Raw genomic sequence first — 27435 nt, forward strand, 5'->3', positions numbered from 1 at the left:
ACAGTGCTAAGCACTGCGCCACCATGCCGCCCCTAAACAGACACACTACCCCGACACTCCTACACCCATCTTTTTTCTTTTAAATTTAGAGCACCCAATCATTTTGTTATTTTTTTAAATTAAGGGGCAATTTAGCATGGCCAATCCACCTAACCTGCACATCTTTGGGTTGTGGGGGTGAAACCCACGCAGACACGGCGAGAATGTGCAAACTCCACACGGACAGTGACCCTGGGCCAGGATTCAAACCCGGGTCCTCAGCGCCGTTGTCCCAGTGCTAACCACTGCACCATGTGCCATTTTCGCACACACCCATCTGACACGCACAGACCCAGCACACCAGCCCCCCACGAAAAACACACGCACACTCATTCTTGATACTCACAATCACCCCAACGCACACACACACCTCTGACACACACACACCCGACACAGAGTTAACATTTCCTCAACGGGGATAGAAAGAAATTGATGAGGAGGATTTGCGAGTCACATAAATGTTGATTGTAATAATAACAATGATTATCGTCACAAGTAGGCTTACATTAACACTGCAATGAAGTGACTGTGAAAAACAACTAGTCGCCAAAATCCGGCGCCTGTTCGGGTACAGAGCGGGAGAATTGAGAATGTCCAAATTACCTATCAGCATGCCTTTGGGGACTTGTGGGAGCAACCGGAGGAAAGCCACGCAGAGAATGTGCAGAGTCCACAGAGCCGGGAATGGGACCTGGGATCGTGGAGCTGTGAAGCAACAGCAGGGCAGCAGGGTAGCAGAAGTGGATAGCACGGTGGCTTCACAGCGCCACGGTGCCAGATTCGATTCGCTGCTGGGTCACTGTCTGTGCGGAGTCTGCGTGGGTTTCCTCCAGGTGCTGCGGTGTCCTCCCACAGTGCAAAGAGGTGCTGGTTATGTGGACTGGCTATGCTAAACTGCCCTCATTGTCGAAAAAAGTTTAGGAGAGGTTAATGGGTTAAGGGGATAGGATAGAAGTGAGTGCTGAAGTGAGACGGTGCAGACTGGATGGGCTGAACGGCCTCATTCTGCACTGTATGTTCTGTGCTAACCACTGTGTTACCATGCTCTCCTGTTGTTGGCTCCGGGAGAGGTTTTTAGAGCGATCTTTCCAACGTTGCTCGACCAGAAAAGGATCAATCTATTTTAGTTCCGTAAATCAGGGGAGAGCGCGAACGCAGTCCCCCACTACCACAAATTTTGCAGTCGAGTATCCCGCATTTGGGGACATCGCAGGCGTCAGCACACCCGAAGTATAATGGGCTAGCCTCGTCCTGGGCGAACCACCTTGTTGATCATGGTTTCACCCCTGCCAGGTAAGTATGCTTAAAAACAGTACACCCTCCCAGTCCACACCACACATCACATCTTTCACTCACACTTACTGCATTTACACGGCCAAACTGTCACTTTACTTACAATTATCTCTACCGAATTAGACTAGTTCTGTTGTATGATTTTGACAAATTGTCGAATATACCTCTCTATAAGAAACACATTGCCTAAAACGTCCGCTATGCTATTTGCATATTGGCCTTAAAAGGAAGTGAACCGCCCCTTATCTACCTGTCAGTCAAACGATGGACCGTTTTCCGGAATGAAGACTTTCTCTCTCAAAACTTTGTCTGTCCATCTTTGTTCAGCAAGGAAACAATTAACTTTTCTGACACGGAAATAGAAAGATTGATGAGGAGGTTTTTGGAGTCACGAAGATATTGGTTGTTGGCTCTAGGAGAGGTTTTTTAGCGTCATGGGCAGTTTATTGAGAGGCATGTTTGCAGGTTTATTTGGGGGTGGGGTCAGGTTAATCTTCATGGGGACATGCTCCCCACCCCCATCCCCACGCACGCACCCCATCCCACATGCATCACCACACACTCACACACTATATTGTTTAAAAATAAATTTAGAGTACCCACTTCGTTTTATGTTCCAATTTATTGGCAATTTGATGTGGCCAATCCACCTAGCCTGTACATCTTTGGGTTGTGAGGGTGAGACCCACGCAAACACTGAGGAAAATGTGCAAACTCCTCATGGACAATGGCCCGGGGCCTGGATCGAACTCTGGTCTTCGACGCCGTGAGGGAACAGTGCTAAGCACTGCGCCACCATGCCGCCCCTAAACAGACACACTACCCCGACCCTCCTGCACCCATCTTTTTTCTTTTAAATTTAGAGCACCCAATCATTTTGTTATTTTTTTAAATTAAGGGGCAATTTAGCATGGCCAATCCACCTAACCTGCACATCTTTGGGTTGTGGGGGTGAAACCCACGCAGACACGGCGAGAATGTGCAAACTCCACACGGACAGTGACCCTGGGCCAGGATTCAAACCCGGGTTCTCAGCGCCGTTGTCCCAGTGCTAACCACTGCACCATGTGCCACTTTCGCACACACCCATCTGACACGCACAGACCCAGCACACCAGCCCCCCACGAAAAACACACACACACTCATTCTTGATACTCACAATCACCCAACACACACACCCGACACTGAGTTAACATTTCTGCAACGGGGATAGAAAGAAATTGAGGAGGAGGATTTGAGAGTCACAAAGATGTTGATTGTAATAATAACAATGATTATCGTCACAAGTAGGCTTACATTAACACTGCAATGAAGTTACTGTGAAAAACAACTAGTCGCCACAATCCGGCGCCTGTTCGGGTACAGAGCGGGAGAATTGAGAATGTCCAATTTACCTATCAGCATGCCTTTGGGGACTTGTGGGAGCAACCGGAGGAAAGCCACGCAGACACGTGGAAAATGTGCAGAGTCCACAGAGCTGGGAATGGGACCTGGGATCGTGGAGCTGTGAAGCAACTGCAGGGCAGCACGGTAGCAGAAGTGGATAGCACCGTGGCTTCACAGCACCAGGGTGCCAGATTCGATTCGCCGCTGGGTCACTGTCTGTGCGGAGTCTGCGTGGGTTTCCTCCAGGTGCTGCGGTGTCCTCCCACAGTGCAAAGAAGTGCAGGTTATGTGGACTGGCCATGCTAAACTGCCCTCATTGTCGAAAAAAGTTTAGGAGAGGTTAATGGGATAGGATAGAAGTGAGGGCTGAAGTGGGTCGGTGCAGACTGGATGGGCTGAACGGCCTCATTCTGAACTGCATGTTCTATGCTAACCACTGTGTTACCATGCTACCCTGTTGTTGGCTCCTGGAGAGGTTTTTAGGGCGATGCTTCCAACAGGTTGCTCGATCTGAAAAGGATCAATCTATTTTTGTTTCGTAAATCAGGGGAGAGCGCGAACGCAGTCCCCCACTACCACAAATTTTGCAGTCGAGTATCCCGCATTTGGGGACATCGCAGGCGTCAGCACACCCGAAGTGCAATGGGCTAGCCTCGTCCTGGGCGAACCACTTTTTTGATCATGGTTTCACCCCTGCCAGGTAAGTATGCTTAAAAACAGTACACCCTCCCAGTCCACACCACACATCACATCTTTCACTCACACTTACTGCATTTACACGGCCAAACTGTCACTTTACTTACAATTATCTCTACCGAATTAGACTAGTTCTGTTGTATGATTTTGACAAATTGTCGAACATGCCTCTCTATAAGAAACACATTGCCTAAAACGTCCGCTATGCTATTTGCATATTGGCCTTAAAAGGAAGTGAACCGCCCCTTATCTACCTGTCAGTCAAACGATGGACCGTTTTCCGGAATGAAGACTTTCTCTCTCAAAACTTTGTCTGTCCATCTTTGTTCAGCAAGGAAACAATTAACTTTTCTGACACGGCAATAGAAAGATTGATGAGGAGGTTTTTGGAGTCACGAAGATATTGGTTGTTGTCTCTAGGAGAGGTTTTTTAGCGTCATGAGCAGTTTATTGAGAGGCATGTTTGTAGGTTTATTTGGGGGTGGGGTCAGGTTAATCTTCATGGGGACATGCTCCCCACCCCCATCCCCACGCACGCACCCCATCCCACATGCATCACCACACACTCACACACTATATTGTTTAAAAATAAATTTAGAGTACCCAATTCATTTTATGTTCCAATTTATTGGCAATTTGATGTGGCCAATCCACCTAGCCTGTACATCTTTGGGTTGTGAGGGTGAGACCCACGCAAACACTGAGGAAAATGTGCAAACTCCTCATGGACAATGACCTGGGTCCTGGATCGAACTCTAGTCTTCGACGCCGTGAGGGAACAGTGCTAAGCACTGCGCCACCATGCCGCCCCTAAACAGACACACTACCCCGACACTCCTACACCCATCTTTTTTCTTTTAAATTTAGAGCACCCAATCATTTTGTTATTTTTTTAAATTAAGGGGCAATTTAGCATGGCCAATCCACCTAACCTACACATCTTTGGGTTGTGGGGGTGAAACCCACGCAGACACGGCGAGAATGTGCAAACTCCACACGGACAGTGACCCTGGGCCAGGATTCAAACCCGGGTCCTCAGCGCCGTTGTCCCAGTGCTAACCACTGCACCATGTGCCATTTTCGCACACACCCATCTGACACGCACAGACCCAGCACACCAGCCCCCCACGAAAAACACACGCACACTCATTCTTGATACTCACAATCACCCCAACGCACACACACACCTCTGACACACACACACCCGACACAGAGTTAACATTTCCTCAACGGGGATAGAAAGAAATTGATGAGGAGGATTTGCGAGTCACATAAATGTTGATTGTAATAATAACAATGATTATCGTCACAAGTAGGCTTACATTAACACTGCAATGAAGTGACTGTGAAAAACAACTAGTCGCCAAAATCCGGCGCCTGTTCGGGTACAGAGCGGGAGAATTGAGAATGTCCAAATTACCTATCAGCATGCCTTTGGGGACTTGTGGGAGCAACCGGAGGAAAGCCATGCAGAGAATGTGCAGAGTCCACAGAGCCGGGAATGGGACCTGGGATCGTGGAGCTGTGAAGCAACAGCAGGGCAGCAGGGTAGCAAAAGTGGATAGCACGGTGGCTTCACAGCGCCACGGTGCCAGATTCGATTCGCTGCTGGGTCACTGTCTGTGCGGAGTCTGCGTGGGTTTCCTCCAGGTGCTGCGGTGTCCTCCCACAGTGCAAAGAGGTGCTGGTTATGTGGACTGGCTATGCTAAACTGCCCTCATTGTCGAAAAAAGTTTAGGAGAGGTTAATGGGTTAAGGGGATAGGATAGAAGTGAGGGCTGAAGTGAGACGGTGCAGACTGGATGGGCTGAACGGCCTCATTCTGCACTGTATGCTCTGTGCTAACCACTGTGTTACCATGCTCTCCTGTTGTTGGCTCCGGGAGAGGTTTTTAGAGCGATCTTTCCAACATGTTGCTCGACCAGAAAAGGATCAATCTATTTTAGTTCCGTCAATCAGGGGAGAGCGCGAACGCAGTCCCCCACTACCACAAATTTTGCAGTCGAGTATCCCGCATTTGGGGACATCGCAGGCGTCAGCACACCCGAAGTGCAATGGGCTAGCCTCGTCCTGGGCGAACCACCTTGTTGATCATGGTTTCACCCCTGCCAGGTAAGTATGCTTAAAAACAGTACACCCTCCCAGTCCACACCACACATCACATCTTTCACTCACACTTACTGCATTTACACGGCCAAACTGTCACTTTACTTACAATTATCTCTACCGAATTAGACTAGTTCTGTTGTATGATTTTGACAAATTGTCGAATATACCTCTCTATAAGAAACACATTGCCTAAAACGTCCGCTATGCTATTTGCATATTGGCCTGAAAAGGAAGTGAACCGCCCCTTATCTACCTATCAGTCAAACGATGGACCGTTTTCCGGAATGAATACTATCTCTCTCAAAACTTTGTCTGTCCATCTTTATTCAGCAAGGAAACAATTAACTTTTCTGACACAGAAATAGAAAGATTGATGAGGAGGTTTTTGGAGTCACGAAGATATTGGTTGTTGTCTCTAGGAGAGGTTTTTTAGCGTCATGAGCAGTTTATTGAGAGGCATGTTTGCAGGTTTATTTGGGGGCGGGGTCAGGTTAATCTTCATGGGGACATGCTCCCCACCCCCATCCCCACGCACGCACCCCATCCCACATGCATCACCACACACTCACACACTATATTGTTTAAAAATAAATTTAGAGTACCCAATTCATTTTATGTTCCAATTTATTGGCAATTTGATGTGGCCAACCCACCTAGCCTGTACATCTTTGGGTTGTGAGGGTGAGACCCACGCAAACACTGAGGAAAATGTGCAAACTCCTCATGGACAATGACCCGGAGCCTGGATCGAACTCTGGTCTTCGACACCGTGAGGGAACAGTGCTAAGCACTGCGCCACCATGCCGCCCCTAAACAGACACACTACCCCGACCCTCCTGCACCCATCTTTTTTCTTTTAAATTTAGAGCACCCAATCATTTTGTTATTTTTTTAAATTAAGGGGCAATTTAGCATGGCCAATCCACCTAACCTGCACATCTTTTGGGTTGTGGGGGTGAAACCCACGCAGACACGGCGAGAATGTGCAAACTCCACACGGACAGTGACCCTGGGCCAGGATTCAAACCCGGGTTCTCAGCGCCGTTGTCCCAGTGCTAACCACTGCACCATGTGCCACTTTCGCACACACCCATCTGACACGCACAGACCCAGCACACCAGCCCCCCACGAAAAACACACACACACTCATTCTTGATACTCACAATCACCCAACACACACACCCGACACTGAGTTAACATTTCTGCAACGGGGATAGAAAGAAATTGATGAGGAGGATTTGAGAGTCACAAAGATGTTGATTGTAATAAAAACAATGATTATCGTCACAAGTAGGCTTACATTAACACTGCAATGAAGTTACTGTGAAAAACAACTAGTCGCCACAATCCGGCGCCTGTTCGGGTACAGAGCGGGAGAATTGAGAATGTCCAAATTACCTATCAGCATGCCTTTGGGGACTTGTGGGAGCAACCGAAGGAAAGCCACGCAGACACGTGGAGAATGTGCAGAGTCCACAGAGCCGGGAATGGGACCTGGGATCGTGGAGCTGTGAAGCAACTGCAGGGCAGCACGGTAGCAGAAGTGGATAGCACCGTGGCTTCACAGCACCAGGGTGCCAGATTCGATTCGCCGCTGGGTTACTGTCTGTGCGGAGTCTGCGTGGGTTTCCTCCAGGTGCTGCGGTGTCCTCCCACAGTGCAAAGAAGTGCAGGTTATGTGGACTGGCCATGCTAAACTGCCCTCATTGTCGAAAAAAGTTTAGGAGAGGTTAATGGGTTAAGGGGATAGGATAGAAGTGAGGGCTGAAGTGGGTCGGTGCAGACTGGATGGGCTGAACGGCCTCATTCTGAACTGCATGTTCTATGCTAACCACTGTGTTACCATGCTACCCTGTTGTTGGCTCCTGGAGAGGTTTTCAGGGCGATGCTTCCAACAGGTTGCTCGATCTGAAAAGGATCAATCTATTTTTGTTTCGTAAATCAGGGGAGAGCGCGAACGCAGTCCCCCACTACCACAAATTTTGCAGTCGAGTATCCCGCATTTGGGGACATCGCAGGCGTCAGCACACCCGAAGTGCAATGGGCTAGCCTCGTCCTGGGCGAACCACCTTTTTGATCATGGTTTCACCCCTGCCAGGTAAGTATGCTTAAAAACAGTACACCCTCCCAGTCCACACCACACATCACATCTTTCACTCACACTTACTGCATTTACACGGCCAAACTGTCACTTTACTTACAATTATCTCTACCGAATTAGACTAGTTCTGTTGTATGATTTTGACAAATTGTCGAATATACCTCTCTATAAGAAACACATTGCCTAAAACGTCCGCTATGCTATTTGCATATTGGCCTGAAAAGGAAGTGAACCGCCCCTTATCTACCTATCAGTCAAACGATGGGCCGTTTTCCTGAATGAAGACTATCTCTCTCAAAACTTTGTCTGTCCATCTTTATTCAGCAAGGAAACAATTAACTCTTCTGACACAGAAATAGAAAGATTGATGAGGAGGTTTTTGGAGTCACGAAGATATTGGTTGTTGTCTCTAGGAGAGGTTTTTTAGCGTCATGAGCAGTTTATTGAGAGGCATGTTTGCAGGTATATTTGGGGGCGGGGTCAGGTTAATCTTCATGGGGACATGCTCCCCACCCCCATCCCCACGCACGCACCCCATCCCACATGCATCACCACACACTCACACACTATATTGTTTAAAAATAAATTTAGAGTACCCAATTCATTTTATGTTCCAATTTATTGGCAATTTGATGTGGCCAATCCACCTAGCCTGTACATCTTTGGGTTGTGAGGGTGAGACCCACGCAAACACTGAGGAAAATGTGCAAACTCCTCATGGACAATGGCCCGGGGCCTGGATCGAACTCTGGTCTTCGACGCCGTGAGGGAACAGTGCTAAGCACTGCGCCACCATGCCGCCCCTAAACAGACACACTACCCCGACCCTCCTGCACCCATCTTTTTTCTTTTAAATTTAGAGCACCCAATCATTTTGTTATTTTTTTAAATTAAGGGGCAATTTAGCATGGCCAATCCACCTAACCTGCACATCTTTGGGTTGTGGGGGTGAAACCCACGCAGACACGGCGAGAATGTGCAAACTCCACACGGACAGTGACCCTGGGCCAGGATTCAAACCCGGGTTCTCAGCGCCGTTGTCCCAGTGCTAACCACTGCACCATGTGCCACTTTCGCACACACCCATCTGACACGCACAGACCCAGCACACCAGCCCCCCACGAAAAACACACACACACTCATTCTTGATACTCACAATCACCCAACACACACACCCGACACTGAGTTAACATTTCTGCAACGGGGATAGAAAGAAATTGATGAGGAGGATTTGAGAGTCACAAAGATGTTGATTGTAATAAAAACAATGATTATCGTCACAAGTAGGCTTACATTAACACTGCAATGAAGTTACTGTGAAAAACAACTAGTCGCCACAATCCGGCGCCTGTTCGGGTACAGAGCGGGAGAATTGAGAATGTCCAAATTACCTATCAGCATGCCTTTGGGGACTTGTGGGAGCAACCGGAGGAAAGCCACGCAGACACGTGGAGAATGTGCAGAGTCCACAGAGCCGGGAATGGGACCTGGGATCGTGGAGCTGTGAAGCAACTGCAGGGCAGCACGGTAGCAGAAGTGGATAGCACCGTGGCTTCACAGCACCAGGGTGCCAGATTCGATTCGCCGCTGGGTCACTGTCTGTGCGGAGTCTGCGTGGGTTTCCTCCAGGTGCTGCGGTGTCCTCCCACAGTGCAAAGAAGTGCAGGTTATGTGGACTGGCCATGCTAAACTGCCCTCATTGTCGAAAAAAGTTTAGGAGAGGTTAATGGGATAGGATAGAAGTGAGGGCTGAAGTGGGTCGGTGCAGACTGGATGGGCTGAACGGCCTCATTCTGAACTGCATGTTCTATGCTAACCACTGTGTTACCATGCTACCCTGTTGTTGGCTCCTGGAGAGGTTTTTAGGGCGATGCTTCCAACAGGTTGCTCGATCTGAAAAGGATCAATCTATTTTTGTTTCGTAAATCAGGGGAGAGCGCGAACGCAGTCCCCCACTACCACAAATTTTGCAGTCGAGTATCCCGCATTTGGGGACATCGCAGGCGTCAGCACACCCGAAGTGCAATGGGCTAGCCTCGTCCTGTGCGAACCACCTTTTTGATCATGGTTTCACCCCTGCCAGGTAAGTATGCTTAAAAACAGTACACCCTCCCAGTCCACACCACACATCACATCTTTCACTCACACTTACTGCATTTACACGGCCAAACTGTCACTTTACTTACAATTATCTCTACCGAATTAGACTAGTTCTGTTGTATGATTTTGACAAATTGTCGAACATACCTCTCTATAAGAAACACATTGCCTAAAACGTCCGCTATGCTATTTGCATATTGGCCTTAAAAGGAAGTGAACCGCCCCTTATCTACCTGTCAGTCAAACGATGGACCGTTTTCCGGAATGAAGACTTTCTCTCTCAAAACTGTGTCTGTCCATCTTTGTTCAGCAAGGAAACAATTAACTTTTCTGACACGGAAATAGAAAGATTGATGAGGAGGTTTTTGGAGTCACGAAGATATTGGTTGTTGTCTCTAGGAGAGGTTTTTTAGCGTCATGAGCAGTTTATTGAGAGGCATGTTTGCAGGTTTATTTGGGGGTGGGGTCAGGTTAATCTTCATGGGGACATGCTCCCCACCCCCATCCCCACGCACGCACCCAATCCCACATGCATCACCACACACTCACACACCATATTGTTTAAAAATAAATTTAGAGTACCCAATTCATTTTATGTTCCAATTTATTGGCAATTTGATGTGGCCAATCCACCTAGCCTGTACATCTTTGGGTTGTGAGGGTGAGACCCACGCAAACACTGAGGAAAATGTGCAAACTCCTCATGGACAATGACCTGGGTCCTGGATCGAACTCTAGTCTTCGACGCCGTGAGGGAACAGTGCTAAGCACTGCGCCACCATGCCGCCCCTAAACAGACACACTACCCCGACACTCCTACACCCATCTTTTTTCTTTTAAATTTAGAGCACCCAATCATTTTGTTATTTTTTTAAATTAAGGGGCAATTTAGCATGGCCAATCCACCTAACCTGCACATCTTTGGGTTGTGGGGGTGAAACCCACGCAGTCACGGCGAGAATGTGCAAACTCCACACGGACAGTGACCCTGGGCCAGGATTCAAACCCGGGTCCTCAGCGCCGTTGTCCCAGTGCTAACCACTGCACCATGTGCCATTTTCGCACACACCCATCTGACACGCACAGACCCAGCACACCAGCCCCCCACGAAAAACACACGCACACTCATTCTTGATACTCACAATCACCCCAACGCACACACACACCTCTGACACACACACACCCGACACAGAGTTAACATTTCCTCAACGGGGATAGAAAGAAATTGATGAGGAGGATTTGCGAGTCACATAAATGTTGATTGTAATAATAACAATGATTATCGTCACAAGTAGGCTTACATTAACACTGCAATGAAGTGACTGTGAAAAACAACTAGTCGCCAAAATCCGGCGCCTGTTCGGGTACAGAGCGGGAGAATTGAGAATGTCCAAATTACCTATCAGCATGCCTTTGGGGACTTGTGGGAGCAACCGGAGGAAAGCCACGCAGAGAATGTGCAGAGTCCACAGAGCCGGGAATGGGACCTGGGATCGTGGAGCTGTGAAGCAACAGCAGGGCAGCAGGGTAGCAAAAGTGGATAGCACGGTGGCTTCACAGCGCCACGGTGCCAGATTCGATTCGCTGCTGGGTCACTGTCTGTGCGGAGTCTGCGTGGGTTTCCTCCAGGTGCTGCGGTGTCCTCCCACAGTGCAAAGAGGTGCTGGTTATGTGGACTGGCTATGCTAAACTGCCCTCATTGTCGAAAAAAGTTTAGGAGAGGTTAATGGGATAAGGGGATAGGATAGAAGTGAGGGCTGAAGTGAGACGGTGCAGACTGGATGGGCTGAACGGCCTCATTCTGCACTGTATGTTCTGTGCTAACCACTGTGTTACCATGCTCTCCTGTTGTTAGCTCCGGGAGAGGTTTTTAGAGCGATCTTTCCAACATGTTGCTCGACCAGAAAAGGATCAATCTATTTTAGTTCCGTAAATCAGGGGAGAGCGCGAACGCAGTCCCCCACTACCACAAATTTTGCAGTCGAATATCCCGCATTTGGGGACATCGCAGGCGTCTGCAATGGGCTAGCCTCGTCCTGGGCGAACCACCTTGTTGATCATGGTTTCACCCCTGCCAGGTAAGTATGCTCACAAACAGTACACCCTCCCAGTCCACACCACACATCACATCTTTCACTCACACTTACTGCATTTACACGGCCAAACTGTCACTTTACTTACAATTATCTCTACCGAATTTGACTAGTTCTGTTGTATGATTTTGACAAATTGTCGAATATACCTCTCTATAAGAAACACATTGCCTAAAACGTCCGCTATGCTATTTGCATATTGGCCTGAAAAGGAAGTGAACCGCCCCTTATCTACCTATCAGTCAAACGATGGACCGTTTTCCGGAATGAAGACTATCTCTCTCAAAACTTTGTCTGTCCATCTTTATTCAGCAAGGAAACAATTAACTTTTCTGACACAGAAATAGAAAGATTGATGAGGAGGTTTTTGGAGTCACGAAGATATTGGTTGTTGTCTCTAGGAGAGATTTTTTAGCGTCAGGAGCAGTTTATTGAGAGGCATGTTTGCAGGTTTATTTGGGGGCGGGGTCAGGTTAATCTTCATGGGGACATGCTCCCCACCCCCATCCCCACGCACGCACCCCATCCCACATGCATCACCACACACTCACCCACTATATTGTTTAAAAATAAATTTCGAGTGCCCAATTCATTTTATGTTCCAATTTATTGGCAATTTGATGTGGCCAATCCACCTAGCCTGTACATCTTTGGGTTGTGAGGGTGAGACCCACGCAAACACTGAGGAAAATGTGCAAACTCCTCATGGACAATGACCCGGGGCCTGGATCGAGCTCTGGTCTTCGACGCCGTGAGGGAACAGTGCTAAGTACTGCGTCACCATGCCGCCCCTAAACAGACACACTACCCCGACCCTCCTGCACCCATCTTTTTTCTTTTAAATTTAGAGCACCCAATCATTTTGTTATTTTTTTAAATTAAGGGGCAATTTAGCATGGCCAATCCACCTAACCTGCACATCTTTGGGTTGTGGGGGTGAAACCCACGCAGACACGGCGAGAATGTGCAAACTCCACACGGACAGTGAGCCTGGGCCAGGATTCAAACCCGGGTCCTCAGCGCCGTTGTCCCAGTGCTAACCATTGCACCATGTGCCACTTTCGCACACACCCATGTGACACGCACAGACCCAGCACACCAGCCCCCCACGAAAAACACACACACACTCATTCTTGATACTCACAATCACCCAACACACACACCCGACACTGAGTTAACATTTCTGCAACGGGGATAGAAAGAAATTGATGAGGAGGATTTGAGAGTCACAAAGATGTTGATTGTAATAAAAACAATGATTATCGTCACAAGTAGGCTTACATTAACACTGCAATGAAGTTCTGTGAAAAACAACTAGTCGCCACAATCCGGCGCCTGTTCGGGTACAGAGCGGGAGAATTGAGAATGTCCAAATTACCTATCAGCATGCCTTTGGGGACTTGTGGGAGCAACCGGAGGAAAGCCACGCAGACACGTGGAGAATGTGCAGAGTCCACAGAGCCGGGAATGGGACCTGGGATCGTGGAGCTGTAAAGCAACTGCAGGGCAGCACGGTAGCAGAAGTGGATAGCACCGTGGCTTCACAGCACCAGGGTGCCAGATTCGATTCGCCGCTGGGTCACTGTCTGTGCGGAGTCTGCGTGGGTTTCCTCCAGGTGCTGCGGTGTCCTCCCACAGTGCAAAGAAGTGCAGGTTATGTGGACTGGCCATGCTAAACTGCCCTCATTGTCGAAAAAAGTTTAGGAGAGGTTAATGGGATAGGATAGAAGTGAGGGCTGAAGTGGGTCGGTGCAGACTGGATGGGCTGAACGGCCTCATTCTGAACTGCATGTTCTATGCTAACCACTGTGTTACCATGCTACCCTGTTGTTGGCTCCTGGAGAGGTTTTTAGGGCGATGCTTCCAACAGGTTGCTCGATCTGAAAAGGATCAATCTATTTTTGTTTCGTAAATCAGGGGAGAGCGCGAACGCAGTCCCCCACTACCACAAATTTTGCAGTCGAGTATCCCGCATTTGGGGACATCGCAGGCGTCAGCACACCCGAAGTGCAATGGGCTAGCCTCGTCCTGGGCGAACCACCTTTTTGATCATGGTTTCACCCTTCCAGGTAAGTATGCTTAAAAACAGTACACCCTCCCGGTCCACACCACACATCACATCTTTCACTCATACTTACTGCATTTACACGGCCAAACTGTCACTTTACTTACAATTATCTCTACCGAATTAGACTAGTTCTGTTGTATGATTTTGACAAATTGTCGAATATACCTCTCTATAAGAAACACATTGCCTAAAACGTCCGCTATGCTATTTGCATATTGGCCTGAAAAGGAAGTGAACCGCCCCTTATCTACCTATCAGTCAAACGATGGACCGTTTTCCGGAATGAAGACTATCTCTCTCAAAACTTTGTCTGTCCATCTTTATTCAGCAAGGAAACAATTAACTTTTCTGACACAGAAATAGAAAGATTGATGAGGAGGTTTTTGGAGTCACGAAGATATTGGTTGTTGTCTTTAGGAGAGGTTTTTTAGCGTCATGAGCAGTTTATTGAGAGGCATGTTTGCAGGTTTATTTGGGGGCGGGGTCAGGTTAATCTTCATGGGGACATGCTCCCCACCCCCATCCCCACGCACGCACCCCATCCCACATGCATCACCACACACTATATTGTTTAAAAATAAATTTAGAGTACCCAATTCATTTTATGTTCCAATTTATTGGCAATTTGATGTGGCCAATCCACCTAGCCTGTACATCTTTGGGTTGTGAGGGTGAGACCCACGCAAACACTGAGGAAAATGTGCAAACTCCTCATGGACAATGACCTGGGCCCTGGATCGAACTCTAGTCTTCGACGCCGTGAGGGAACAGTGCTAAGCACTGCGCCACCATGCCGCCCCTAAACAGACACACTACCCCGACACTCCTGCACCCATCTTTTTTCTTTTAAATTTAGAGCACCCAATCATTTTGTTATTTTTTTAAATTAAGGGGCAATTTAGCATGGCCAATCCACCTAACCTGCACATCTTTGGGTTGTGGGGGTGAAACCCACGCAGACACGGCGAGAATGTGCAAACTCCACACGGACAGTGACCCTGGGCCAGGATTCAAACCCGGGTCCTCAGCGCCGTTGTCCCAGTGCTAACCACTGCACCATGTGCCATTTTCGCACACACCCATCTGACACGCACAGACCCAGCACACCAGCCCCCCACGAAAAACACACGCACACTCATTCTTGATACTCACAATCACCCCAACGCACACACACACCTCTGACACACACACACCCGACACAGAGTTAACATTTCCTCAACGGGGATAGAAAGAAATTGATGAGGAGGATTTGCGAGTCACATAAATGTTGATTGTAATAATAACAATGATTATCGTCACAAGTAGGCTTACATTAACACTGCAATGAAGTGACTGTGAAAAACAACTAGTCGCCAAAATCCGGCGCCTGTTCGGGTACAGAGCGGGAGAATTGAGAATGTCCAAATTACCTATCAGCATGCCTTTGGGGACTTGTGGGAGCAACCGGAGGAAAGCCACGCAGAGAATGTGCAGAGTCCACAGAGCCGGGAATGGGACCTGGGATCGTGGAGCTGTGAAGCAACAGCAGGGCAGCAGGGTAGCAGAAGTGGATAGCACGGTGGCTTCACAGCGCCACGGTGTCAGATTCGATTCGCTGCTGGGTCACTGTCTGTGCGGAGTCTGCGTGGGTTTCCTCCAGGTGCTGCGGTGTCCTCCCACAGTGCAAAGAGGTGCTGGTTATGTGGACTGGCTATGCTAAACTGCCCTCATTGTCGAAAAAAGTTTAGGAGAGGTTAATGGGATAGGATAGAGGTGAGGGCTGAAGTGGGTCGGTGCAGACTGGATGGGCTGAACGGCCTCATTCTGAACTGCATGTTCTATGCTAACCACTGTGTTACCATGCTACCCTGTTGTTGGCTCCTGGAGAGGTTTTTAGGGCGATGCTTCCAACAGGTTGCTCGATCTGAAAAGGATCAATCTATTTTTGTTTCGTAAATCAGGGGAGAGCGCGAACGCAGTCCCCCACTACCACAAATTTTGCAGTCGAGTATCCCGCATTTGGGGACATCGCAGGCGTCAGCACACCCGAAGTGCAATGGGCTAGCCTCGTCCTGGGCGAACCACCTTTTTGATCATGGTTTCACCCCTGCCAGGTAAGTATGCTTAAAAACAGTACACCCTCCCAGTCCACACCACACATCACATCTTTCACTCACACTTACTGCATTTACACGGCCAAACTGTCACTTTACTTACAATTATCTCTACCGAATTAGACTAGTTCTGTTGTATGATTTTGACAAATTGTCGAATATACCTCTCTATAAGAAACACATTGCCTAAAACGTCCGCTATGCTATTTGCATATTGGCCTGAAAAGGAAGTGAACCGCCCCTTATCTACCTATCAGTCAAACGATGGACCGTTTTCCGGAATGAAGACTATCTCTCTCAAAACTTTGTCTGTCCATCTTTATTCAGCAAGGAAACAATTAACTTTTCTGACACAGAAATAGAAAGATTGATGAGGAGGTTTTTGGAGTCACGAAGATATTGGTTGTTGTCTTTAGGAGAGGTTTTTTAGCGTCATGAGCAGTTTATTGAGAGGCATGTTTGCAGGTTTATTTGGGGGCGGGGTCAGGTTAATCTTCATGGGGACATGCTCCCCACCCCCATCCCCACGCACACACCCCATCCCACATGCATCACCACACACTCACACACTATATTGTTTAAACATAAATTTAGAGTACCCAATTCATTTTATGTTCCAATTTATTGGCAATTTGATGTGGCCAATCCACCTAGCCTGTACATCTTTGGGTTGTGAGGGTGAGACCCACGCAAACACTGAGGGAAATGTGCAAACTCCTCATGGACAATGACCCGGGGCCTGGATCGAACTCTGGTCTTCGACGCCGTGAGGGACCAGTGCTAAGCACTGCGCCACCATGCCGCCCCTAAACAGACACACTACCCCGACCCTCCTGCACCCATCTTTTTTCTTTTAAATTTAGAGCACCCAATCATTTTGTTATTTTTTTAAATTAAGGGGCAATTTAGCATGGCCAATCCACCTAACCTGCACATCTTTGGGTTGTGGGGGTGAAACCCACGCAGACACGGCGAGAATGTGCAAACTCCACACGGACAGTGACCCTGGGCCAGGATTCAAACCCGGGTCCTCAGCGCCGTTGTCCCAGTGCTAACCACTGCACCATGTGCCACTTGCGCACACACCCATCTGACACGCACAGACCCAGCACACCAGCCCCCCCACGAAAAAAAACACACACACTCATTCTTGATACTCACAATCACCCAACACACACACCTGACACTGAGTTAACATTTCTGCAACGGGGATAGAAAGAAATTGATGAGGAGGATTTGAGAGTCACAAAGATGTTGATTGTAATAAAAACAATGATTATCGTCACAAGTAGGCTTACATTAATACTGCAATGAAGTTACTGTGAAAAACAACTAGTCGCCACAATCCGGCGCCTGTTCGGGTACAGAGCGGGAGAATTGAGAATGTCCAAATTACCTATCAGCATGCCTTTGGGGACTTGTGGGAGCAACCGGAGGAAAGCCACGCAGACACGTGGAGAATGTGCAGAGTCCACAGAGCCGGGAATGGGACCTGGGATCGTGGAGCTGTGAAGCAACTGCAGGGCAGCACGGTAGCAGAAGTGGATAGCACCGTGGCTTCACAGCACCAGGGTGCCAGATTCGATTCGCCGCTGGGTCACTGTCTGTGCGGAGTCTGCGTGGGTTTCCTCCAGGTGCTGCGGTGTCCTCCCACAGTGCAAAGAAGTGCAGGTTATGTGGACTGGCCATGCTAAACTGCCCTCATTGTCGAAAAAAGTTTAGGAGAGGTTAATGGGATAGGATAGAAGTGAGGGCTGAAGTGGGTCGGTGCAGACTGGATGGGCTGAACGGCCTCATTCTGAACTGCATGTTCTATGCTAACCACTGTGTTACCATGCTACCCTGTTGTTGGCTCCTGGAGAGGTTTTTAGGGCGATGCTTCCGATCTGAAAAGGATCAATCCATTTTTGCTTCGTAAATCAGGGGAGAGCGCGAACGCAGTCCCCCACTACCACAAATTTTGCAGTCGAGTATCCCGCATTTGGGGACATCGCAGGCGTCAGCACACCCGAAGTGCAATGGGCTAGCCTCGTCCTGGGCGAACCACCTTTTTGATCATGGTTTCACCCCTGCCAGGTAAGTATGCTTAAAAACAGTACACCCTCCCAGTCCACACCACACATCACATCTTTCACTCACACTTACTGCATTTACACGGCCAAACTGTCACTTTACTTACAATTATCTCTACCGAATTAGACTAGTTCTGTTGTATGATTTTGACAAATTGTCGAACATACCTCTCTATAAGAAACACATTGCCTAAAACGTCCGCTATGCTATTTGCATATTGGCCTTAAAAGGAAGTGAACCGCCCCTTATCTACCTGTCAGTCAAACGATGGACCGTTTTCCGGAATGAAGACTTTCTCTCTCAAAACTTTGTCTGTCCATCTTTGTTCAGCAAGGAAACAATTAACTTTTCTGACACGGAAATAGAAAGATTGATGAGGAGGTTTTTGGAGTCACGAAGATATTGGTTGTTGTCTCTAGGAGAGGTTTTTTAGCGTCATGAGCAGTTTATTGAGAGGCATGTTTGCAGGTTTATTTGGGGGTGGGGTCAGGTTAATCTTCATTGGGACATGCTCCCCACCCCCATCCCCACGCACGCACCCCATCCCACATGCATCACCACACACTATATTGTTTAAAAATAAATTTAGAGTACCCAATTCATTTTGTGTTCCAATTTATTGGCAATTTGATGTGGCCAATCCACCTAGCCTGTACATCTTTGGGTTGTGAGGGTGAGACCCACGCAAACACTGAGGAAAATGTGCAAACTCCTCATGGACAATGACCTGGGTCCTGGATCGAACTCTAGTCTTCGACGCCGTGAGGGAACAGTGCTAAGCACTGCGCCACCATGCCGCCCCTAAACAGACACACTACCCCGACACTCCTACACTCATCTTTTTTCTTTTAAATTTAGAGCACCCAATCATTTTGTTATTTTTTTAAATTAAGGGGCAATTTAGCATGGCCAATCCTCCTAACCTGCACATCTTTGGGTTGTGGGGGTGAAACCCACGCAGACACGGCGAGAATGTGCAAACTCCACACGGACAGTGAGCCTGGGCCAGGATTCAAACCCGGGTCCTCAGCGCCGTTGTCCCAGTGCTAACCACTGCACCATGTGCCATTTTCGCACACACCCATCTGACACGCACAGACCCAGCACACCAGCCCCCCACGAAAAACACACGCACACTCATTCTTGATACTCACAATCACCCCAACGCACACACACACCTCTGACACACACACACCCGACACAGAGTTAACATTTCCTCAACGGGGATAGAAATAAATTGATGAGGAGGATTTGCGAGTCACATAAATGTTGATTGTAATAATAACAATGATTATCGTCACAAGTAGGCTTACATTAACACTGCAATGAAGTGACTGTGAAAAACAACTAGTCGCCAAAATCCGGCGCCTGTTCGGGTACAGAGCGGGAGAATTGAGAATGTCCAAATTACCTATCAGCATGCCTTTGGGGACTTGTGGGAGCAACCGGAGGAAAGCCACGCAGAGAATGTGCAGAGTCCACAGAGCCGGGAATGGGACCTGGGATCGTGGAGCTGTGAAGCAACAGCAGGGCAGCAGGGTAGCAGAAGTGGATAGCACGGTGGCTTCACAGCGCCACGGTGCCAGATTCGATTCGCTGCTGGGTCACTGTCTGTGCGGAGTCTGCGTGGGTTTCCTCCAGGTGCTGCGGTGTCCTCCCACAGTGCAAAGAGGTGCTGGTTATGTGGACTGGCTATGCTAAACTGCCCTCATTGTCGAAAAAAGTTTAGGAGAGGTTAATGGGTTAAGGGGATAGGATAGAAGTGAGGGCTGAAGTGGGTCGGTGCAGACTGGATGGGCTGAACGGCCTCATTCTGAACTGCATGTTCTATGCTAACCACTGTGTTACCATGCTACCCTGTTGTTGGCTCCTGGAGAGGTTTTCAGGGCGATGCTTCCAACAGGTTGCTCGATCTGAAAAGGATCAATCTATTTTTGTTTCGTAAATCAGGGGAGAGCGCGAACGCAGTCCCCCACTACCACAAATTTTGCAGTCGAGTATCCCGCATTTGGGGACATCGCAGGCGTCAGCACACCCGAAGTGCAATGGGCTAGCCTCGTCCTGGGCGAACCACCTTTTTGATCATGGTTTCACCCCTGCCAGGTAAGTATGCTTAAAAACAGTACACCCTCCCAGTCCACACCACACATCACATCTTTCACTCACACTTACTGCATTTACACGGCCAAACTGTCACTTTACTTACAATTATCTCTACCGAATTAGACTAGTTCTGTTGAATGATTTTGACAAATTGTCGAACATACCTCTCTATAAGAAACACATTGCCTAAAACGTCCGCTATGCTATTTGCATATTGGCCTTAAAAGGAAGTGAACCGCCCCTTATCTACCTGTCAGTCAAACGATGGACCGTTTTCCGGAATGAAGACTTTCTCTCTCAAAACTTTGTCTGTCCATCTTTGTTCAGCAAGGAAACAATTAACTTTCCTGACACGGAAATAGAAAGATTGATGAGGAGGTTTTTGGAGTCACGAATATATTGGTTGTTGTCTCTAGGAGAGGTTTTTTAGCGTCATGGGCAGTTTATTGAGAGGCATGTTTGCAGGTTTATTTGGGGGTGGGGTCAGGTTAATCTTCATGGGGACATGCTCCCCACCCCCATCCCCACGCACGCACCCCATCCCACATGCATCACCACACACTCACACACTATATTGTTTAAACATAAATTTAGAGTACCCAATTCATTTTATGTTCCAATTTATTGGCAATTTGATGTGGCCAATCCACCTAGCCTGTACATCTTTGGGTTGTGAGGGTGAGACCCACGCAAACACTGAGGGAAATGTGCAAACTCCTCATGGACAATGACCCAGGGCCTGGATCGAACTCTGGTCTTCGACGCCGTGAGGGAACAGTGCTAAGCACTGCGCCACCATGCCGCCCCTAAACAGACACACTACCCCGACCCTCCTGCACCCATCTTTTTTCTTTTAAATTTAGAGCACCCAATCATTTTGTTATTTTTTTAAATTAAGGGGCAATTTAGCATGGCCAATCCACCTAACCTGCACATCTTTGGGTTGTGGGGGTGAAACCCACGCAGACACGGCGAGAATGTGCAAACTCCACACGGACAGTGACCCTGGGCCAGGATTCAAACCCGGGTCCTCAGCGCCGTTGTCCCAGTGCTAACCACTGCACCATGTGCCACTTGCGCACACACCCATCTGACACGCACAGACCCAGCACACCAGCCCCCCATGAAAAAAACACACACACTCATTCTTGATCACAATCACCCAACACACACACCTGACACTGAGTTAACATTTCTGCAACGGGGATAGAAAGAAATTGATGAGGAGGATTTGAGAGTCACAAAGATGTTGATTGTAATAAAAACAATGATTATCGTCACAAGTAGGCTTACATTAATACTGCAATGAAGTTACTGTGAAAAACAACTAGTCGCCACAATCCGGCGCCTGTTCGGGTACAGAGCGGGAGAATTGAGAATGTCCAAATTACCTATCAGCATGCCTTTGGGGACTTGTGGGAGCAACCGGAGGAAAGCCACGCAGACACGTGGAGAATGTGCAGAGTCCACAGAGCCGGGAATGGGACCTGGGATCGTGGAGCTGTGAAGCAACTGCAGGGCAGCACGGTAGCAGAAGTGGATAGCACCGTGGCTTCACAGCACCAGGGTGCCAGATTCGATTCGCCGCTGGGTCACTGTCTGTGCGGAGTCTGCGTGGGTTTCCTCCAGGTGCTGCGGTGTCCTCCCACAGTGCAAAGAAGTGCAGGTTATGTGGACTGGCCATGCTAAACTGCCCTCATTGTCGAAAAAAGTTTAGGAGAGGTTAATGGGATAGGATAGAAGTGAGGGCTGAAGTGGGTCGGTGCAGACTGGATGGGCTGAACGGCCTCATTCTGAACTGCATGTTCTATGCTAACCACTGTGTTACCATGCTACCCTGTTGTTGGCTCCTGGAGAGGTTTTTAGGGCGATGCTTCCGATCTGAAAAGGATCAATCCATTTTTGTTTCGTAAATCAGGGGAGAGCGCGAACGCAGTCCCCCACTACCACAAATTTTGCAGTCGAGTATCCCGCATTTGGGGACATCGCAGGCGTCAGCACACCCGAAGTGCAATGGGCTAGCCTCGTCCTGGGCGAACCACCTTTTTGATCATGGTTTCACCCCTGCCAGGTAAGTATGCTTAAAAACAGTACACCCTCCCAGTCCACACCACACATCACATCTTTCACTCACACTTACTGCATTTACACGGCCAAACTGTCACTTTACTTACAATTATCTCTACCGAATTAGACTAGTTCTGTTGTATGATTTTGACAAATTGTCGAATATACCTCTCTATAAGAAACACATTGCCTAAAACGTCCGCTATGCTATTTGCATATTGGCCTGAAAAGGAAGTGAACCGCCCCTTATCTACCTATCAGTCAAACGATGGACCGTTTTCCGGAATGAAGACTATCTCTCTCAAAACTTTGTCTGTCCATCTTTATTCAGCAAGGAAACAATTAACTTTTCTGACACAGAAATAAAAAGATTGATGAGGAGGTTTTTGGAGTCACGAAGATATTGGTTGTTGTCTTTAGGAGAGGTTTTTTAGCGTCATGAGCAGTTTATTGAGAGGCATGTTTGCAGGTTTATTTGGGGGCGGGGTCAGGTTAATCTTCATGGGGACATGCTCCCCACCCCCATCCCCACGCACACACCCCATCCCACATGCATCACCACACACTCACACACTATATTGTTTAAACATAAATTTAGAGTACCCAATTCATTTTATGTTCCAATTTATTGGCAATTTGATGTGGCCAATCCACCTAGCCTGTACATCTTTGGGTTGTGAGGGTGAGACCCACGCAAACACTGAGGGAAATGTGCAAACTCCTCATGGACAATGACCCGGGGCCTGGATCGAACTCTGGTCTTCGACGCCGTGAGGGACCAGTGCTAAGCACTGCGCCACCATGCCGCCCCTAAACAGACACACTACCCCGACCCTCCTGCACCCATCTTTTTTCTTTTAAATTTAGAGCACCCAATCATTTTGTTATTTTTTTAAATTAAGGGGCAATTTAGCATGGCCAATCCACCTAACCTGCACATCTTTGGGTTGTGGGGGTGAAACCCACGCAGACACGGCGAGAATGTGCAAACTCCACACGGACAGTGACCCTGGGCCAGGATTCAAACCCGGGTCCTCAGCGCCGTTGTCCCAGTGCTAACCACTGCACCATGTGCCACTTGCGCACACACCCATCTGACACGCACAGACCCAGCACACCAGCCCCCCCACGAAAAAAACACACACACTCATTCTTGATACTCACAATCACCCAACACACACACCTGACACTGAGTTAACATTTCTGCAACGGGGATAGAAAGAAATTGATGAGGAGGATTTGAGAGTCACAAAGATGTTGATTGTAATAAAAACAATGATTATCGTCACAAGTAGGCTTACATTAATACTGCAATGAAGTTACTGTGAAAAACAACTAGTCGCCACAATCCGGCGCCTGTTCGGGTACAGAGCGGGAGAATTGAGAATGTCCAAATTACCTATCAGCATGCCTTTGGGGACTTGTGGGAGCAACCGGAGGAAAGCCACGCAGACACGTGGAGAATGTGCAGAGTCCACAGAGCCGGGAATGGGACCTGGGATCGTGGAGCTGTGAAGCAACTGCAGGGCAGCACGGTAGCAGAAGTGGATAGCACCGTGGCTTCACAGCACCAGGGTGCCAGATTCGATTCGCCGCTGGGTCACTGTCTGTGCGGAGTCTGCGTGGGTTTCCTCCAGGTGCTGCGGTGTCCTCCCACAGTGCAAAGAAGTGCAGGTTATGTGGACTGGCCATGCTAAACTGCCCTCATTGTCGAAAAAAGTTTAGGAGAGGTTAATGGGATAGGATAGAAGTGAGGGCTGAAGTGGGTCGGTGCAGACTGGATGGGCTGAACGGCCTCATTCTGAACTGCATGTTCTATGCTAACCACTGTGTTACCATGCTACCCTGTTGTTGGCTCCTGGAGAGGTTTTTAGGGCGATGCTTCCGATCTGAAAAGGATCAATCCATTTTTGTTTCGTAAATCAGGGGAGAGCGCGAACGCAGTCCCCCACTACCACAAATTTTGCAGTCGAGTATCCCGCATTTGGGGACATCGCAGGCGTCAGCACACCCGAAGTGCAATGGGCTAGCCTCGTCCTGGGCGAACCACCTTTTTGATCATGGTTTCACCCCTGCCAGGTAAGTATGCTTAAAAACAGTACACCCTCCCAGTCCACACCACACATCACATCTTTCACTCACACTTACTGCATTTACACGGCCAAACTGTCACTTTACTTACAATTATCTCTACCGAATTAGACTAGTTCTGTTGTATGATTTTGACAAATTGTCGAATATACCTCTCTATAAGAAACACATTGCCTAAAACGTCCGCTATGCTATTTGCATATTGGCCTGAAAAGGAAGTGAACCGCCCCTTATCTACCTATCAGTCAAACGATGGACCGTTTTCCGGAATGAAGACTATCTCTCTCAAAACTTTGTCTGTCCATCTTTATTCAGCAAGGAAACAATTAACTTTTCTGACACAGAAATAAAAAGATTGATGAGGAGGTTTTTGGAGTCACGAAGATATTGGTTGTTGTCTTTAGGAGAGGTTTTTTAGCGTCATGAGCAGTTTATTGAGAGGCATGTTTGCAGGTTTATTTGGGGGCGGGGTCAGGTTAATCTTCATGGGGACATGCTCCCCACCCCCATCCCCACGCACACACCCCATCCCACATGCATCACCACACACTCACACACTATATTGTTTAAACATAAATTTAGAGTACCCAATTCATTTTATGTTCCAATTTATTGGCAATTTGATGTGGCCAATCCACCTAGCCTGTACATCTTTGGGTTGTGAGGGTGAGACCCACGCAAACACTGAGGGAAATGTGCAAACTCCTCATGGACAATGACCCGGGGCCTGGATCGAACTCTGGTCTTCGACGCCGTGAGGGACCAGTGCTAAGCACTGCGCCACCATGCCGCCCCTAAACAGACACACTACCCCGACCCTCCTGCACCCATCTTTTTTCTTTTAAATTTAGAGCACCCAATCATTTTGTTATTTTTTTAAATTAAGGGGCAATTTAGCATGGCCAATCCACCTAACCTGCACATCTTTGGGTTGTGGGGGTGAAACCCACGCAGACACGGCGAGAATGTGCAAACTCCACACGGACAGTGACCCTGGGCCAGGATTCAAACCCGGGTCCTCAGCGCCGTTGTCCCAGTGCTAACCACTGCACCATGTGCCACTTGCGCACACACCCATCTGACACGCACAGACCCAGCACACCAGCCCCCCCACGAAAAAAACACACACACTCATTCTTGATACTCACAATCACCCAACACACACACCTGACACTGAGTTAACATTTCTGCAACGGGGATAGAAAGAAATTGATGAGGAGGATTTGAGAGTCACAAAGATGTTGATTGTAATAAAAACAATGATTATCGTCACAAGTAGGCTTACATTAATACTGCAATGAAGTTACTGTGAAAAACAACTAGTCGCCACAATCCGGCGCCTGTTCGGGTACAGAGCGGGAGAATTGAGAATGTCCAAATTACCTATCAGCATGCCTTTGGGGACTTGTGGGAGCAACCGGAGGAAAGCCACGCAGACACGTGGAGAATGTGCAGAGTCCACAGAGCCGGGAATGGGACCTGGGATCGTGGAGCTGTGAAGCAACTGCAGGGCAGCACGGTAGCAGAAGTGGATAGCACCGTGGCTTCACAGCACCAGGGTGCCAGATTCGATTCGCCGCTGGGTCACTGTCTGTGCGGAGTCTGCGTGGGTTTCCTCCAGGTGCTGCGGTGTCCTCCCACAGTGCAAAGAAGTGCAGGTTATGTGGACTGGCCATGCTAAACTGCCCTCATTGTCGAAAAAAGCTTAGGAGAGGTTAATGGGATAGGATAGAAGTGAGGGCTGAAGTGGGTCGGTGCAGACTGGATGGGCTGAACGGCCTCATTCTGAACTGCATGTTCTATGCTAACCACTGTGTTACCATGCTACCCTGTTGTTGGCTCCTGGAGAGGTTTTTAGGGCGATGCTTCCGATCTGAAAAGGATCAATCCATTTTTGTTTCGTAAATCAGGGGAGAGCGCGAACGCAGTCCCCCACTACCACAAATTTTGCAGTCGAGTATCCCGCATTTGGGGACATCGCAGGCGTCAGCACACCCGAAGTGCAATGGGCTAGCCTCGTCCTGGGCGAACCACCTTTTTGATCATGGTTTCACCCCTGCCAGGTAAGTATGCTTAAAAACAGTACACCCTCCCAGTCCACACCACACATCACATCTTTCACTCACACTTACTGCATTTACACGGCCAAACTGTCACTTTACTTACAATTATCTCTACCGAATTAGACTAGTTCTGTTGTATGATTTTGACAAATTGTCGAACATACCTCTCTATAAGAAACACATTGCCTAAAACGTCCGCTATGCTATTTGCATATTGGCCTTAAAAGGAAGTGAACCGCCCCTTATCTACCTGTCAGTCAAACGATGGACCGTTTTCCGGAATGAAGACTTTCTCTCTCAAAACTTTGTCTGTCCATCTTTGTTCAGCAAGGAAACAATTAACTTTTCTGACACGGAAATAGAAAGATTGATGAGGAGGTTTTTGGAGTCACGAAGATATTGGTTGTTGTCTCTAGGAGAGGTTTTTTAGCGTCATGAGCAGTTTATTGAGAGGCATGTTTGCAGGTTTATTTGGGGGTGGGGTCAGGTTAATCTTCATTGGGACATGCTCCCCACCCCCATCCCCACGCACGCACCCCATCCCACATGCATCACCACACACTATATTGTTTAAAAATAAATTTAGAGTACCCAATTCATTTTATGTTCCAATTTATTGGCAATTTGATGTGGCCAATCCACCTAGCCTGTACATCTTTGGGTTGTGAGGGTGAGACCCACGCAAACACTGAGGAAAATGTGCAAACTCCTCATGGACAATGACCTGGGTCCTGGATCGAACTCTAGTCTTCGACGCCGTGAGGGAACAGTGCTAAGCACTGCGCCACCATGCCGCCCCTAAACAGACACACTACCCCGACACTCCTATACCCATCTTTTTTCTTTTAAATTTAGAGCACCCAATCATTTTGTTATTTTTTTAAATTAAGGGGCAATTTAGCATGGCCAATCCACCTAACCTGCACATCTTTGGGTTGTGGGGGTGAAACCCACGCAGACACGGCGAGAATGTGCAAACTCCACACGGACAGTGACCCTGGGCCAGGATTCAAACCCGGGTCCTCAGCGCCGTTGTCCCAGTGCTAACCACTGCACCATG

General features: G+C 48.3%; 12 non-coding genes and 1 pseudogene across 12 annotated transcripts; all 13 read right to left on the reverse strand.

Moving 5' to 3' along the window:
* Positions 1 to 1176: 1176 nt before the first annotated feature.
* On the reverse strand, positions 1177 to 1340 carry LOC140390757 (U1 spliceosomal RNA). The gene has a single exon (XR_011934814.1). It is a non-coding gene; the product is annotated as a U1 spliceosomal RNA (small nuclear RNA).
* Positions 1341 to 3262: 1922 nt separating this feature from the next.
* On the reverse strand, positions 3263 to 3426 carry LOC140390664 (U1 spliceosomal RNA). Its single transcript, XR_011934722.1, has one exon. It is a non-coding gene; the product is annotated as a U1 spliceosomal RNA (small nuclear RNA).
* A 1944-nt stretch (positions 3427 to 5370) lies between these two features.
* LOC140390636 (U1 spliceosomal RNA) lies at positions 5371 to 5534 on the reverse strand. Its single transcript, XR_011934696.1, has one exon. It is a non-coding gene; the product is annotated as a U1 spliceosomal RNA (small nuclear RNA).
* A 1931-nt stretch (positions 5535 to 7465) lies between these two features.
* LOC140390898 (U1 spliceosomal RNA) lies at positions 7466 to 7629 on the reverse strand. Its single transcript, XR_011934946.1, has one exon. It is a non-coding gene; the product is annotated as a U1 spliceosomal RNA (small nuclear RNA).
* A 1922-nt stretch (positions 7630 to 9551) lies between these two features.
* Positions 9552 to 9715, reverse strand: LOC140390746 (U1 spliceosomal RNA). The gene has a single exon (XR_011934803.1). It is a non-coding gene; the product is annotated as a U1 spliceosomal RNA (small nuclear RNA).
* A 1944-nt stretch (positions 9716 to 11659) lies between these two features.
* Positions 11660 to 11810, reverse strand: LOC140390875 (U1 spliceosomal RNA; annotated as a pseudogene).
* A 1921-nt stretch (positions 11811 to 13731) lies between these two features.
* LOC140390835 (U1 spliceosomal RNA) lies at positions 13732 to 13894 on the reverse strand. The gene has a single exon (XR_011934891.1). It is a non-coding gene; the product is annotated as a U1 spliceosomal RNA (small nuclear RNA).
* A 1928-nt stretch (positions 13895 to 15822) lies between these two features.
* LOC140390910 (U1 spliceosomal RNA) lies at positions 15823 to 15986 on the reverse strand. Its single transcript, XR_011934952.1, has one exon. It is a non-coding gene; the product is annotated as a U1 spliceosomal RNA (small nuclear RNA).
* A 1912-nt stretch (positions 15987 to 17898) lies between these two features.
* On the reverse strand, positions 17899 to 18062 carry LOC140390922 (U1 spliceosomal RNA). The gene has a single exon (XR_011934959.1). It is a non-coding gene; the product is annotated as a U1 spliceosomal RNA (small nuclear RNA).
* Positions 18063 to 19998: 1936 nt separating this feature from the next.
* Positions 19999 to 20162, reverse strand: LOC140390933 (U1 spliceosomal RNA). Its single transcript, XR_011934965.1, has one exon. It is a non-coding gene; the product is annotated as a U1 spliceosomal RNA (small nuclear RNA).
* A 1907-nt stretch (positions 20163 to 22069) lies between these two features.
* LOC140390944 (U1 spliceosomal RNA) lies at positions 22070 to 22233 on the reverse strand. The gene has a single exon (XR_011934972.1). It is a non-coding gene; the product is annotated as a U1 spliceosomal RNA (small nuclear RNA).
* Positions 22234 to 24144: 1911 nt separating this feature from the next.
* On the reverse strand, positions 24145 to 24308 carry LOC140390956 (U1 spliceosomal RNA). Its single transcript, XR_011934983.1, has one exon. It is a non-coding gene; the product is annotated as a U1 spliceosomal RNA (small nuclear RNA).
* A 1911-nt stretch (positions 24309 to 26219) lies between these two features.
* Positions 26220 to 26383, reverse strand: LOC140390958 (U1 spliceosomal RNA). Its single transcript, XR_011934985.1, has one exon. It is a non-coding gene; the product is annotated as a U1 spliceosomal RNA (small nuclear RNA).
* Between the last annotated feature and the right edge of the window lie 1052 nt (positions 26384 to 27435).

The sequence above is a fragment of the Scyliorhinus torazame genome, chromosome 14 (genome assembly GCF_047496885.1).
Source record: "Scyliorhinus torazame isolate Kashiwa2021f chromosome 14, sScyTor2.1, whole genome shotgun sequence".
In the NCBI taxonomy this organism is placed as follows: domain Eukaryota; kingdom Metazoa; phylum Chordata; class Chondrichthyes; order Carcharhiniformes; family Scyliorhinidae; genus Scyliorhinus; species Scyliorhinus torazame.